The sequence below is a fragment of the Lactuca virosa genome, chromosome 4 (assembly GCF_052849685.1).
Source record: "Lactuca virosa cultivar CGN04683 chromosome 4, Lactuca_virosa_CGN04683_v6, whole genome shotgun sequence".
Lineage (NCBI taxonomy): Eukaryota > Viridiplantae > Streptophyta > Magnoliopsida > Asterales > Asteraceae > Lactuca > Lactuca virosa.
Genome location: NC_136429.1, coordinates 251,015,786 through 251,028,931, shown reverse-complemented (window position 1 = coordinate 251,028,931; position 13,146 = coordinate 251,015,786).

Below are 13,146 nucleotides of genomic sequence, written 5' to 3'. Positions count from 1 at the left end.
TCATGAGAAATCAAGAGTCATGACAATTAAGGGCATTCATATGTAAACCCTAATTGTGACAACACTATAAAAGGAACCCTATGGCTAGCAAAATCGTGACCTAGTTTTTCTAGTGAGGGCATAACCGATTTTCAAGTGTAAGAAGTATTCTCTCAAGTTATTCCAAGTCTTGTGGTGTTGTGTGAAGCATTTGAGGCACAACATTTGGGGTGCTAGGCTCACAAAGTCTTGAAGGAATCCAAGCAACAACAAGGTATGTATTTCTACTAGTTTTATGTTCTATGTAATCCCCATGCCATGCTAGTTAGGAAATAACCTTGAAAAAGAAATTTGCATGTATATAGAGAAAACATAGATTCAAGGTTATTAGGGTTGCATGTACACTTAGGAAGTGTTAGAATGCTCAAAACCCATCAGTGGTATCAGAGCCTAGGATTGTTTTCTGTATACTTGATGCAAAACTGCTTAAAAATCGAGAATTCTACACTCTGACGACTGGACTCGCCGAGTCCATGGGGAGGACTCGCCGAGTCCATGAACAAATTCATCCTACTCGACGAGTAGAATAATGCACTCGACGAGTAGGAGCGTGATGGGCAGTTTTTTCGAGTTTTGTTGCTGAAAATGGATTAAGATCATTATCCCAATCTGTTTTGGACTTGTAAAATCTGTTTTTCAAAATGATAATGATTATGTTAACCCATTTTATATGACTTTTATCAATTTTCAAGTATTGTATATGTTTATATGATTTTCTTGAAATTGCTTGACATGAAGTTGTGTTCATATGAGTTTAGAAGATCATAGGAATTATGTGTAACCTCCATGTGTGTTTAATTCATGATCTTAATGGCTATGATGGTGTCCATAACTTGTCCTCAAGTTATGGATAACCAAAAGTCACTTCTTTTAATTATGATTAAAAAACTAAAGAGGTTTCATAAAATGAAGAGTCTTCATTTTTTATGAACCATTAAAACTCATAAGTTACAAATTGAAGAGATTGAAGAGACTTGGAATAGTTTCAAATCTTGCCCTCAAGTTTTGGAATTTGAAAAGTCTTACACTTTAATACTTTAATTCCAAATTAAACCTTAGATTTTTAAAAAAGTTTAAAAATCAACACTTATACTATTATTATAATTTTATTATATAGATATGTATAAGAATATGTCATTCTTACCGTTAGTAGGCCTCATTCACAAAGCCGGTCTATAAGGGGGGTATAAGGTTGTTGCCTATAAAATGGTGACTTAATGGGTGTCCACTCTCACCCACCGCTTCCTTGATCGGTGGAGGGTCGTTAGTCGAACGGGTAGGATACGACTTTAAATACTCGTTAAAAGTATAATGAATTATAAAGTAACTATACATTATAAATTCCCAATCTTAGTTACTTTAAGAAAATGTGAAATTGGTGCTAGCCCTTAAAATTACACTTTGTACCTTACCAAGTCGTTAGTGGAGCGTGTGTGGTTAACCGGCACACTAACATGGACTAGTAAGAGTGGCAAAGGGTAACTTGACCTTATTATAGATCGGTGGAGCGTGTGTGGTTAACCGACACATCGATTAGGTAATATAGTTGAGGGTACCAAGTCAATTTGTATGGTTATTCACACCTTGTTTGTGATCATCGGCATCCCAGTCACAAACTTGAGAGGGCACAATCGAGATTCAAACATGCCATTGAAAAGTTCAATGTATCTCAAAAGATCTAGGAGTTTCAAAACCAATAAAACCTAATAATAAAATATTTCGTTCTTATGGTGGAAATTGGTAAATCGTCATTTACCTACCTTCAAATATTTTATAGTATGTATTACGGCATCCCTCTTCCAACTATAAATAGTTTGTTGGATCCTAGCCTTGATATTTAATTTGGGTGAATTATTAAGGATTCCTAATCTAATGAAACTTGTCTTTCTTTCCTTTCAGATGTCTTCCAACAATGTTTCTGGCTCAAACCCAACAGGCTCCTTTTCCCTTATGAACTTGTGTGGTAAGGTCATCTTTGATGGATCCAATTTCAATGAGTGGATCAGAAACATCAGAATGATTACCCGCTATGAGGACAAAGAATATGTCCTCGATAGGGAGCTTAAGGTTGTGAATGAAGCCACTGCTACTCCTGAAGAGTTTGCGGAGTTTGTTGCACATGAAAAGGATGCTACTAAAGTAGCATGCATCATGATGGCCACCATGACTCCTGAACTTCAAAAATCCTATGAAGATTTCTACCCCTATGAGATGCACCTGGATCTGATGGAAAGGTACCATGAGAGCGCACGTCAGGAGAGGTATGAAATCATCTCCTCCATGATAACCGCAAGGATGAAGGATGGTGAACCCATCACCGGTCACTTGCAGAAGATGCAAAGGTTCGTTGACCGGTTGCTGAAGCTAAATGTTGACTTTCCTGAGGAAATGGCGATTGACATCATTCTCCATTCCTTACCTCCAAGTTATGATCAGTTTCGTATGACTTATCATATGAACAAGGAGGAAGTCACACTTAGCAAACTTCAAGGACTCTTAAGGACAGCTGAAAATGGCCTTAAGGGTAAAGCGGTTGCTACTTCTACACCTTCAACAGCCCCTGTTCTGGATATTGGGCAGAGAAAGGGTAAGAAGAGGAAAAGCCCTTCGAAGGGTACCAAGGGTAAGACTCTTGATGGTTCCTCTTCAAGTGGGACAAAGAAAGGTCCCACTACTCCTTCTTCAAACCCAAAGGAAGCACAGTGCTTCTATTGTCAGGATAAGGGACACTTCAAGCGAAGCTGCCCTAAATATCTGCAAGATGTAAAGGATGGGAAAGTTAAACCCACCCATGCAGGTATTTACACAATATTGTCTAATAACTCATCTAATGCTAATTTTTGGGTGCTTGATACAGGTTGTGGTATTCACATTTGTACTAATTTGCAGGCACTAAGAAGAAGTGAGCAAGTGGAGCACGGGAAGATAAACTTAGTCATGGGCAACATGAAAGCATCACATGTTACCAAGATAGGAGTTTATTCTTTATTGCTTAATAATGGGTTAATGTTAGATTTGAATAAGTGTTGTTACTCGCCCGAAATGGCGAGAAATATTATTTCTTTTCATGGCTTATACAAACAAGGTTTTTCATTTTCATTTGATAATAAAAATGGTGCTATTAATGTTTATTACAATGATGTATTTTACTTTAAAGCATTACCTTGTGATGGTGTATATGAAGCCGTGAATGTTGTAGACAATCTAGGAAATAATGTGTTGTATATTGATTCTTCAGATAGCTTGGATAAAGCATCCTTGTGGCATTGTCGTCTTGGACATGTTAACAAGAAGCGCATAGGCCAACTCCGAAAGGCTGGAGTCTTGGAATCATTTAACCTCAAGTCAGATGATAGTTGCGAGTCTTCTTTACTTGGAAAAATGACGAAGTCACCCTTCACAGATACTTGTGATAGGGATGAAGGTTTGTTGGACCTTGTACACACGGATGTGTGTGGGACCTTCAGAGTTGCTAAAAGGGATGCTAATCGCTATTATGTGACTTTTACTGATGAGTACAGTAGATATGGATATATTCACTTAATCAAGCATAAGTCAGAAACCTTTGAAAAGTTCAAAGAGTTTAAGCAGGAAGTGGAGAATCAATTAGGCAGGAACATCAAGATGCTCCGATCCGATCGGGGAGGAGAGTATCTTAGCATTGAGTTCCTTGACTATCTTAAGGAATGTGGGATTGTCTCACAATTGACATCTCCCAGAACACCACAGTTGAATGGTGTAGCTGAGAGGCGCAATCGAACCTTGTTGGATATGGTTCGTTCCATGATGAGTCGAGCTTCGTTACCAATCTCTTTCTGGGGGTATGCCTTAGAGACTGCCGCCCATATACTTAATCTAGTCCCTACTAAAAAGGTTGCCAAAACACCTCACGAGATGTGGACTGGGAAAGTTCCCAATTTGGACCACATCAAGATTTGGGGTTGTGAAGCTTTCGTGAGGCGTCAGACTCATGATAAGCTTGAACCTCGAAGTGAGAGGTGTATTTTCATCGGTTACCCACAGAGATCCTTTGGTTACCTCTTCTACAGACCCAGTGATAATGTGGTTTTTGTAGCAAGAACAGGAGTCTTTCGTGAGAGAGAATTCATAAGCCAAGGGGACAGTGGGAGGCAAATTGACCTTGAAGAGCTTCAAGAGTCAAGTGGTGAAGGAACCTCAAATGCTATCGACCAACCTGAGGAGGAAACTCCTGTTGATCTGATAGATGAGTCTGTACCTCCAAGACGTTCCACTAGGGTGAGGAACACACCTGATTTTATTATGGTTATCACATCACCACTGAAGGTGATACATTTATTAGTGATAGTACACTAATAGATTTGGATGAACCTAATAATTAAAGGGAAGCCATGGCAGGCCCTGAGTCTGCTAAATGGAAGGAGGCTATGGACAGCGAGATTCAGTCCATGTATGACAATCAAGTTTGGAACTTGGTTGACAATGTACCAAGTCGTAAGACAGTTGGGTGCAAATGGATCTTCAAGAAGAAGAGCGACATGGATGAGAAGGTACATACTTACAAAGCGCGAATGGTTGCGAAGGGCTTTACTCAAACTCCGGGAGTTGACTATGATGAGACCTTCTCACCAGTAGCTAAGATTAAGTCTATTAGAGTATTGTTAGCCATAGCTGCATTTCATGATTATGAAATATGGCAAATGGATGTCAAAACCGCTTTCCTTAATGGAAAGTTGGCTGAGGATGTTTACATGGCTCAACCAGAGGGTTTTGTCGATACAAGATACCCTAATAGAGTGTGTAAGCTTGATAAATCCATTTATGGATTGAAACAAGCATCTCGCAGATGGAATCTTTGCTTTGATGAGAAAGTCAAAGAGTTTGGCTTTTCTAGGAGTGAGGATGAGTCTTGTGTGTATGTCAGGGCTAGTGGGAGCATAGTTAGCTTCTTGGTGTTGTATGTGGATGACATACTTCTCATAGGAAACGACGTCCCAACCTTGCAGGAGGTTAAGTCCTGGCTTGGGAAGTGTTTCGCTATGAAGGACCTTGGGGAAGCTGCCTATATCCTACGGAGTAAGAGGCCAATTGGACTTAGTCAAAGTACTTACTTGGATAAGGTGCTGAAGAGGTTCAGCATGCAAGAATCCAAGAAAGGGGAATTACCCATCCAGGGTAATGCCAAGCTGAGTAAGACTCAGAGTCCGAGTACAGAGGCTGAGATAGCTGAGATGAGTCATATACCATATGCTTCCGCTGTGGGCTCGATCATGTATGATATGACTTGTACTCGCCCTGATGTGGCCTTTGCTTTGAGCATGGTCAATAGATATCAAGGGAACCCTGGCAAGGCACATTGGACAGCGGTAAAGAACATTCTCAAGTATCTGCGGAGGACTAAGGATTGGGTCCTTACCCTCGTAGACAGTGATGACTTGAGAGTGGAAGGATATATCGATGCTAGCTTCTAGACTGATAGGGATAATTTCCGCTCTCAGTCAAGCTGGGTCTTTATCCTAAATGGAGGGGCAATTACTTGGAAAAGTTCCAAGCAGGAGACAGTAGCTGATTCTACTTGTGAATCAGAGTACATAGCAGCAAGTGAAGCAGCTAAGGAGGCGATATGGCTAAAGAACTTCATCGAAGACCTTGGAGTTGTACCAGCTATAAAGGAGCCAATGGAAATTTTATGTGACAGCGAAAGTGCGGTTGCTTTGGCTAAGGAACCGAGAGATCACGGGAGATCTAGGCACATTGATAGAAAATACCATTTCATCAAACATCGAATAGAAGAAGGACTCCTCATGGCTAAGAGGGTATCATCAGATGAGAACCCTGCAGATCCCCTCACGAAGGGACTGAGCAGGGTTAAGCATTTACAGCATGCGAGGCGCATTGGGCTGAAGGATTATATTAGTTTCAATAATTAGATTCCTGAAACTTGTAAAATGTAATTGACATTTGATGATAAATAAAAGTTGTTATTTATTTATGAGTAAGGTGTTACTATCTTGTGTTGATTGTTTACTATGTTTCAATTTTGCATGTTTTTACTTCCAGAATAATTATGTTATTATTCAAACCATCCACAGTCAGTCAAACTTTGGAAGTAAGTAATGATTTAAGACTGTCATGAATTTGACTTGTATGATTTGTCTAAAAGTGCATTGGACAATGCAATGGTTGCTACAACATTCATGAGTACTCATAAGGGCTGAGTATTGGATCCAACCCACGCTCACTTGCATCACTTCATGGAATTTATCTCGAGTGATCGTGAGACGGTAATATCATATAAATCTTCAAACCTAGAGATATGAGTTGTTGACTATGAGTTGGTTATTCATTGATTGCACGAAAACGCATTGGTAACTCGATGTCATAAAACGTGCCTTTGTGAATAATTCAACAAGTAGTTAGTACAAGCATATCAGTCGAAGTTTATCTGTTCCTTCTAGAAATAGAAGCGATATCTCGGCCCCTCGATGATTTCGTTTTGACCTATGTACCGGGCCCGGTCAGAACCTAATTGATGTGTTCAATTTAGTTCTATGTCGAAACAAATCAGAGATCGAGAAACAAATGTTGGACAATAAGTAAGACCATGTTCCATGTGTTTGTCCGGCTGATGTCATGAGAACAGAGGATTATACGATTGCTAGTCGGATTTTGAAGTCATATTTGCAAACATAGTTATTAGGCTTATCCAAGTGGGAGACTGTTGGATATAGTGTCTAAGTCCATAACTTTATTTGGTATGTACTTGACCCGACCCGGCATGGTCCATTTGGGTTTCATGGCATTGCAATACTTGGATAGACTAGATGAGAGAATAAGGCACTTATGATTATTAATATATTATAAGTTCTAATATATTAATAATAGTATTATTTAATTAGTATTGATCAAGTATTAATCTAGTATTAATTTCGTGATCAAAGTGAGACTAATTAAATATATAGGGTTGATTATGACAATCATCAATTCTTTTATGGTGGATTAATGATCCATGGTTTATGGGTTTGGTTATAACCATATGGAGCTCCATGGGTAGTCCATGGGAGTTACAAACCCATGGGTCATGAGAAATCAAGAGTCATGACAATTAAGGGCATTCATATGTAAACCCTAATTGTGACAACACTATAAAAGGAACCCTATGGCTAGCAAAATCGTGACCTAGTTTTTCTAGTGAGGGCATAACCGATTTTCAAGTGTAAGAAGTATTCTCTCAAGTTATTCCAAGTCTTGTGGTGTTGTGTGAAGCATTTGAGGCACAACATTTGGGGTGCTAGGCTCACAAAGTCTTGAAGGAATCCAAGCAACAACAAGGTATGTATTTCTACTAGTTTTATGTTCTATGTAATCCCCATGCCATGCTAGTTAGGAAATATCCTTGAAAAAGAAATTTGCATGTATATAGAGAAAACATAGATTCAAGGTTATTAGGGTTGCATGTACACTTAGGAAGTGTTAGAATGCTCAAAACCCATCACGTTTTACCCAAACATTCTTCTTTTCGGTCATTCTTCTCTGTAGCTTCTTCTTGAGCTTTCTTTATACTTTCCACAATGGTCGAGACAACTTCTATTCTCAACGCTCTTGGCCTTTTTCTCTCAAGGTTGACTTTTCGACTGAGAGCATCATCGACAACATTTGCTTTACTGGGGTGGTAAAGTATCTCACAGTCATAGTCCTTGAGTAACTCTAGCCAGCGTCGTTGCCTCATTTTCATCTCCTTCTTATTAAAGAGATACTGGAGACCCCTATGATCAGTGAAAAGCTTGCACTTCGTTCCATAGAGGTAATGCCTCCATATCTTTAGAGCAAAAACTACCGCAGCCAACTCCAAATCGTGAGTGGGGTAGTTCTTTTCGTGCTCCTTCAATTGTCGAGATGCGTATGTTATAACCTTTTCTCTTTGGGTCAGAACACAACCCAACCCGACTCCAGATGCGTCATTATAGACCGCGAAGTCTTCAACTCCATCGAGTAGAGAAAGAATCGGTACTTCACATAACTTCTTCTTTAGCTTCTCGAATGCTTCTTCGTGCTTCTCGATCCATGTATAAGTAGCTCCTTTGTGGGTCAAAGTTGTCAATGGAGAAGCTATCGAAGAAAAGCCTTGGATAAGCCTTCGGTAATATCCAGCTAATCCAAGAAAGCTTCGAATCTCTGTGGGACTCTTTGGACGTTCCCACTTCATCACAACTTCGATTTTTGCTGGGTCAACCATTATTCCCTCCTGGTTAACCACATGACCCAAGAATTGTACTTCTCCGATCCAAAAATCGCACTTGGAGAACTTTGCATACAACTTCTCCTTCTTCAAAACTTCCAACACTTCTCGTAGATGCTTGCCATGTTCCTCTTGGCTTTTCGAGTAGATCAGAATGTCGTCGATGAACACTATCATGGATTTATCGAGGAATGGTTTACAAACCATGTTCATCAAATCCATGAATGCTGCTGGAGCATTGGTTAGTCCAGACGACATAACCAAGAACTCGTAGTGTCCATATCGTGTTCTGAATGCAGTCTTCTCGATATCCTGCTCTCTCACCTTCAGTTGATGTTATCTTGACTTAAGATCAATCTTTGAGAAATAGCTCAAACCTTCAGCTGATCGAATAGGTCATCAATCCTCGGCAATGGGTATTTGTTCTTCACCGTTGCCTTGTTTAGCTCTCTTTCATCTATGCACATCCTCATGATTTCGTCTTTATTCTTCACGAATAGCACCGGAGCTCCCCAGGGTGACGAACTAGGTCGAATGAAACCGTTGTCCAACAACTCCTGAAGTTGCGTCATGAGCTCCTTCATCTCCATCGGTGCTAATCGGTATGGTGCTTTCGCTATCGGTGTTGTTCCTGGTAACAAGTCTATTCTGAACTCTACTTGTCTCTCAGGCGGTAATCCAGGAAGATCTTCGGGAAAGACTTCCAGATAATCACACACAACCGATATATTATGCACCTCCTTCTTTTCCTTCTTAGAATCGATCACAAATTCCAAATATGATGTGCATCCTTTGGACAAATATTTCCTGGCTTTCATCAGGGAGATGATTCCAGAATTTACTCTATGTTTGACCCCGTACACCATAAATGACTCTTTTCCAGGTGGGTTCACCCTTATTATCTTCTTTCAGCATTGTATCTCGGCGTCGTTGGCGCTAACCCAATCCATTCCCAAAACGATATCAAAACCGTTCAACTCTATGGGCAACAGCTCTTCGTGGAATTCGTTTCCATTTAGGTCGATGACGATGTTCCTAATACGATCACTAACAGGTACGAATTTGCCACTAGCAACTTCTACAATCAGGGCATTATCAAGTTTTTCTACGGGCAATGCTAGTTTCCCACCATACTTATGTGTCACAAAGGAGTAGTTTGCTCCGGAATCAAACGGTATATTGGCAGGCAAACCCATTTACAAGGAAGGTACCTAAAGCGACATCTGCTGCCTCCTTTGCAGCTTCGAGCGTCATCTGGCAGGCTCTTGCCTTCGGCTTCAGTGGAATGTTGGGTCTTCCTGCCTCCTTCTTCTTCGGGCAGTCCCTCGAAATGTGCCCTTCCTCGTTGCACTCATAACAGACCTTCTTAGTGAACGTGCACTCGTTGGCATAGTGCCCGGGCTTTCCACACTTGAAACAGGTGACCCCTCCGTCACATTTTCCTTGGTGCTTCTTCTTGCATTTGTTGCACCACTTTGGTTCAGCTCCTCCTCCTCTCGAACCAGACTTCGAGAATTTACTCTTCTTGCTGGACCTCGAGGATCCATTAAATTTCCTTTTCTCACTAAACTCAGCCCTCTCCAGACCCCTTTCCTTCTGTTGGGTCTCTACATTCTTAGCTGCTCGAATCGCTGATTTCAGAGTGGTTGCCATCTTGACCGTTGGGCCAAAGTCGGCTGGCAGTCCATTTGCGAACCTCTAAATTTTGGAGAGCTCGGTTGGGACCAGGTATGGAAATAACTTCATCTTCTCAGTGAATGCAGTAGAAGAGTTTTCAATGCTCATCCTCCCCTTCTTCAAGTTTTGGAACTCATTGTTTAAATCAATCAGATCTATCTCTGAACAGTACTGCATCTTCAGTTGTTCCAAGAACTCTTCCCATCACATCTTCAGGGCTTATCCTCGTGGCATCGTATCTGCCAATAACTTCCACCAGCTCAAAGACTCCAGTCTTCAGTTGCCGAACTGCAAAGATAGTCTTTTGTTTCTCGCTACAGTTGCAGCTCTCGAACATCATCTCCATTTCGGAGATCCAGTTCATAATCTCAACAGGCTTTGGGCTTCCTGAAAGACTTGGGGGCTTCGCACCCAAGAAATTCTTATACATCCGCCCATCCTTGTCGTTTCCCCTCTCCGGGTCATTCCTTCATTCTCCTTGAGTCCCAACTTGAATCACATGGCGGCTATAGTTCCCTTCCTCTGATTGCTCGAGAATCAGCTCGGGTTGCTTAATGGGCATGGTAGGTTCGTCCCTATTTTCGTGCAACATATGCCTCATTTTTTCCCTTTGTTCTACTAACATAGCCCGAATCATGGCTTATACTCTAGCCATGGTGATTGGCTCGTGTGCAACTTCTACTACAATAGGTATTTGTTGAATCACTAGGGTTGATTCCTATTCCCATTCGCATTCCCAGCTCCACTGCAGGTTCTTGCCATTTTGATCTATACACTGAATAAGGTGAATTTAGATCTTTTTTTAGGATAGACATTTAAATCATCCTTATCTCTCTGAAACGTTTACATGCTAGTTCTAATATCATACTCGTACGTTTAGAATCCTGAACACATAAGGTTTCCAGATCCGATCGGCAACAGACCATAGATCCAAACAAATAACATCATATAAGGTATCAATCATTTAGCACATAAAGCATATTAGGCATAATTTCCTAAATAAGCTAGTGCTCACATCTCACAATCATCGCTTAGCATTCTAAGTTTAAGTCTAGAAATCATACCAATTCCTAGTTCGCTTAAACAAATGCTCTGATACCAACTGTGACATCCCCATTTTCACGGCCCGAAAAGAACGATTTTGTTTACGCTTTGTTTAAAAATCAGAGTAACATTTTAAATAAAAGTGTTGTGGAATTTGTTCCCAAAATAAAATATGATAAAGATTTATCAAAGCATTTCCGTAGAAATGTATTTCATTAAAAACCTCGGGATGTCATGTTCGATACAGGTCAAAAGCATAAACAGTACAATATAAGCGTTACTACATTTATTCATATCTACAGGCCTATATCCGTAATCTATCATCCCAAACATCATATCTATGCTCGTGCACCACTACCTGTAATACAAGAAACTGAGTGGGTCGGGCATTGGAGCCTGGTGAGCACATAGGGTTTTCAACCAACAATAAATAAGTTTATTAATTTCATCAACCCACAATAACCCGATTACATGTTCCCGTTATCCTCACCTTACGTCCCTAAATACCTATCATAAGGGACCTAGCCTAAGGATCATCATCGGGATGGACACTACTGCTAAGGGAGCTCCCCGGCAATAAATGTCCTAAAGGCAAGCATGAGGGGGATGGAGTACACCGGTGAACACATCATTCACAAACACCTACAGTTTGCGAGCCTGCTAGCGTTCCACTGGACTATCTAGAAGAGTCTGTGCTTGTCATCTATACTCCGCTAGATGACAGAATCAACAACAACAACATCGAGGCCTCTCATCATTTTATCACACATCGTCTATTACATCTACCCATGTTTTACCCTAACATTTTGTAGATATAAAATACATATACAGTTTAAATCATTTAAAACATGTATAAAAATCTTTCATCAGCATAGACAACAAGTATTCAGACAATATGCACACATAGCACGTAATTTATATTAAATACTTCATATCTATGTGTAAGATGAAAGTGACTATGCACTCACCTGAAAAGGTGGTGACTCTGCACTCAGACAACGCTTCGTTATTCTTAAAACAATTTTCCTCGACAAAACAACGGGTTTTTATTAAAAATTGGGCTTCGTTGGAGCAGCGTTTCCGAGCCGAAAGCTTTTCTTCTCGGAGCCGTTGGGCGCTCTGGGGCTTCCTTCTCGTCCTAGGTAGGTTCCCTATACTTTGGAGGGGTTTAGGGAGGCTAGAGAGAAGTTAGAGAGAGAAAGAAAGGCTTATGGTGTGAAGAAAATATGAAGAGTTCACCCTTTATTTATAGGGATTTTATAGTAAAGTAGCCCCTAAGTTTCGTCCGTATCTTCCGCGTACGAGCTCCGTTTTCTACGTTCTTTATACCCACGCGTTGGTATTTACGAGTACTACAACTTTCATTTAGACCCCGTCGGCTAATTCTCCTTCTACCTCAGATTTACAAAAATTGTATCATATTTATCGTGCACGAAGAGTAGCGACTAAGCTCCATCCATATCTTTCACATACGAGCTCCGTTTCCGACGTTATTTATATCCACACGTTGGTATTTACGAGTACTACAACTTTCATTTAGACCCCGTTGGCTAATTATCATTCTATCTCGGATTTCCAAAACTGTATCGAATTCGCCGCCCTCGAAAAGTAGAGACTAAGCTTCGTCCATAACTTTCGCATACGAGTAATCAAGGAAAATCATAATCATTCATTGTGATGGTATAACAATTTGAAACAATTATATTATCTTATCGGAAAACATCGGGTTTTTCGAGGAAATCAACACCATTCACTTGTACTTTTCAATAACTATAATGCAAAACTTCTCATTTATACACGCTTTGAAATCATTCATGCACAAACTTATGGATCTTCAGACTTTGGTATAAACAATTGTCTTTTCAGAAAATATCGGATTTTCTGGGTTTTTATAACCTACACAAAACATTTTCATAACAACCCTGCTTATGAACTCACCAACATTCCATATGTTGACGTTTTTCAAAATAACTTGTATTCTCAGGTAATAGGTAAACTGAAGAGTAATGCCAAGTATGATAGGGTGTTATGTTTTGAAAACTTTCAAACAGTTTACGTTATGGATATGTAAAATTTAAACAATGTACTTGATGTGAACAATGTCAGTTGCAATGTATTGATGCATGGTGAAGTTTATGTTATGTTTCATGTATATTCATTGTGATGAT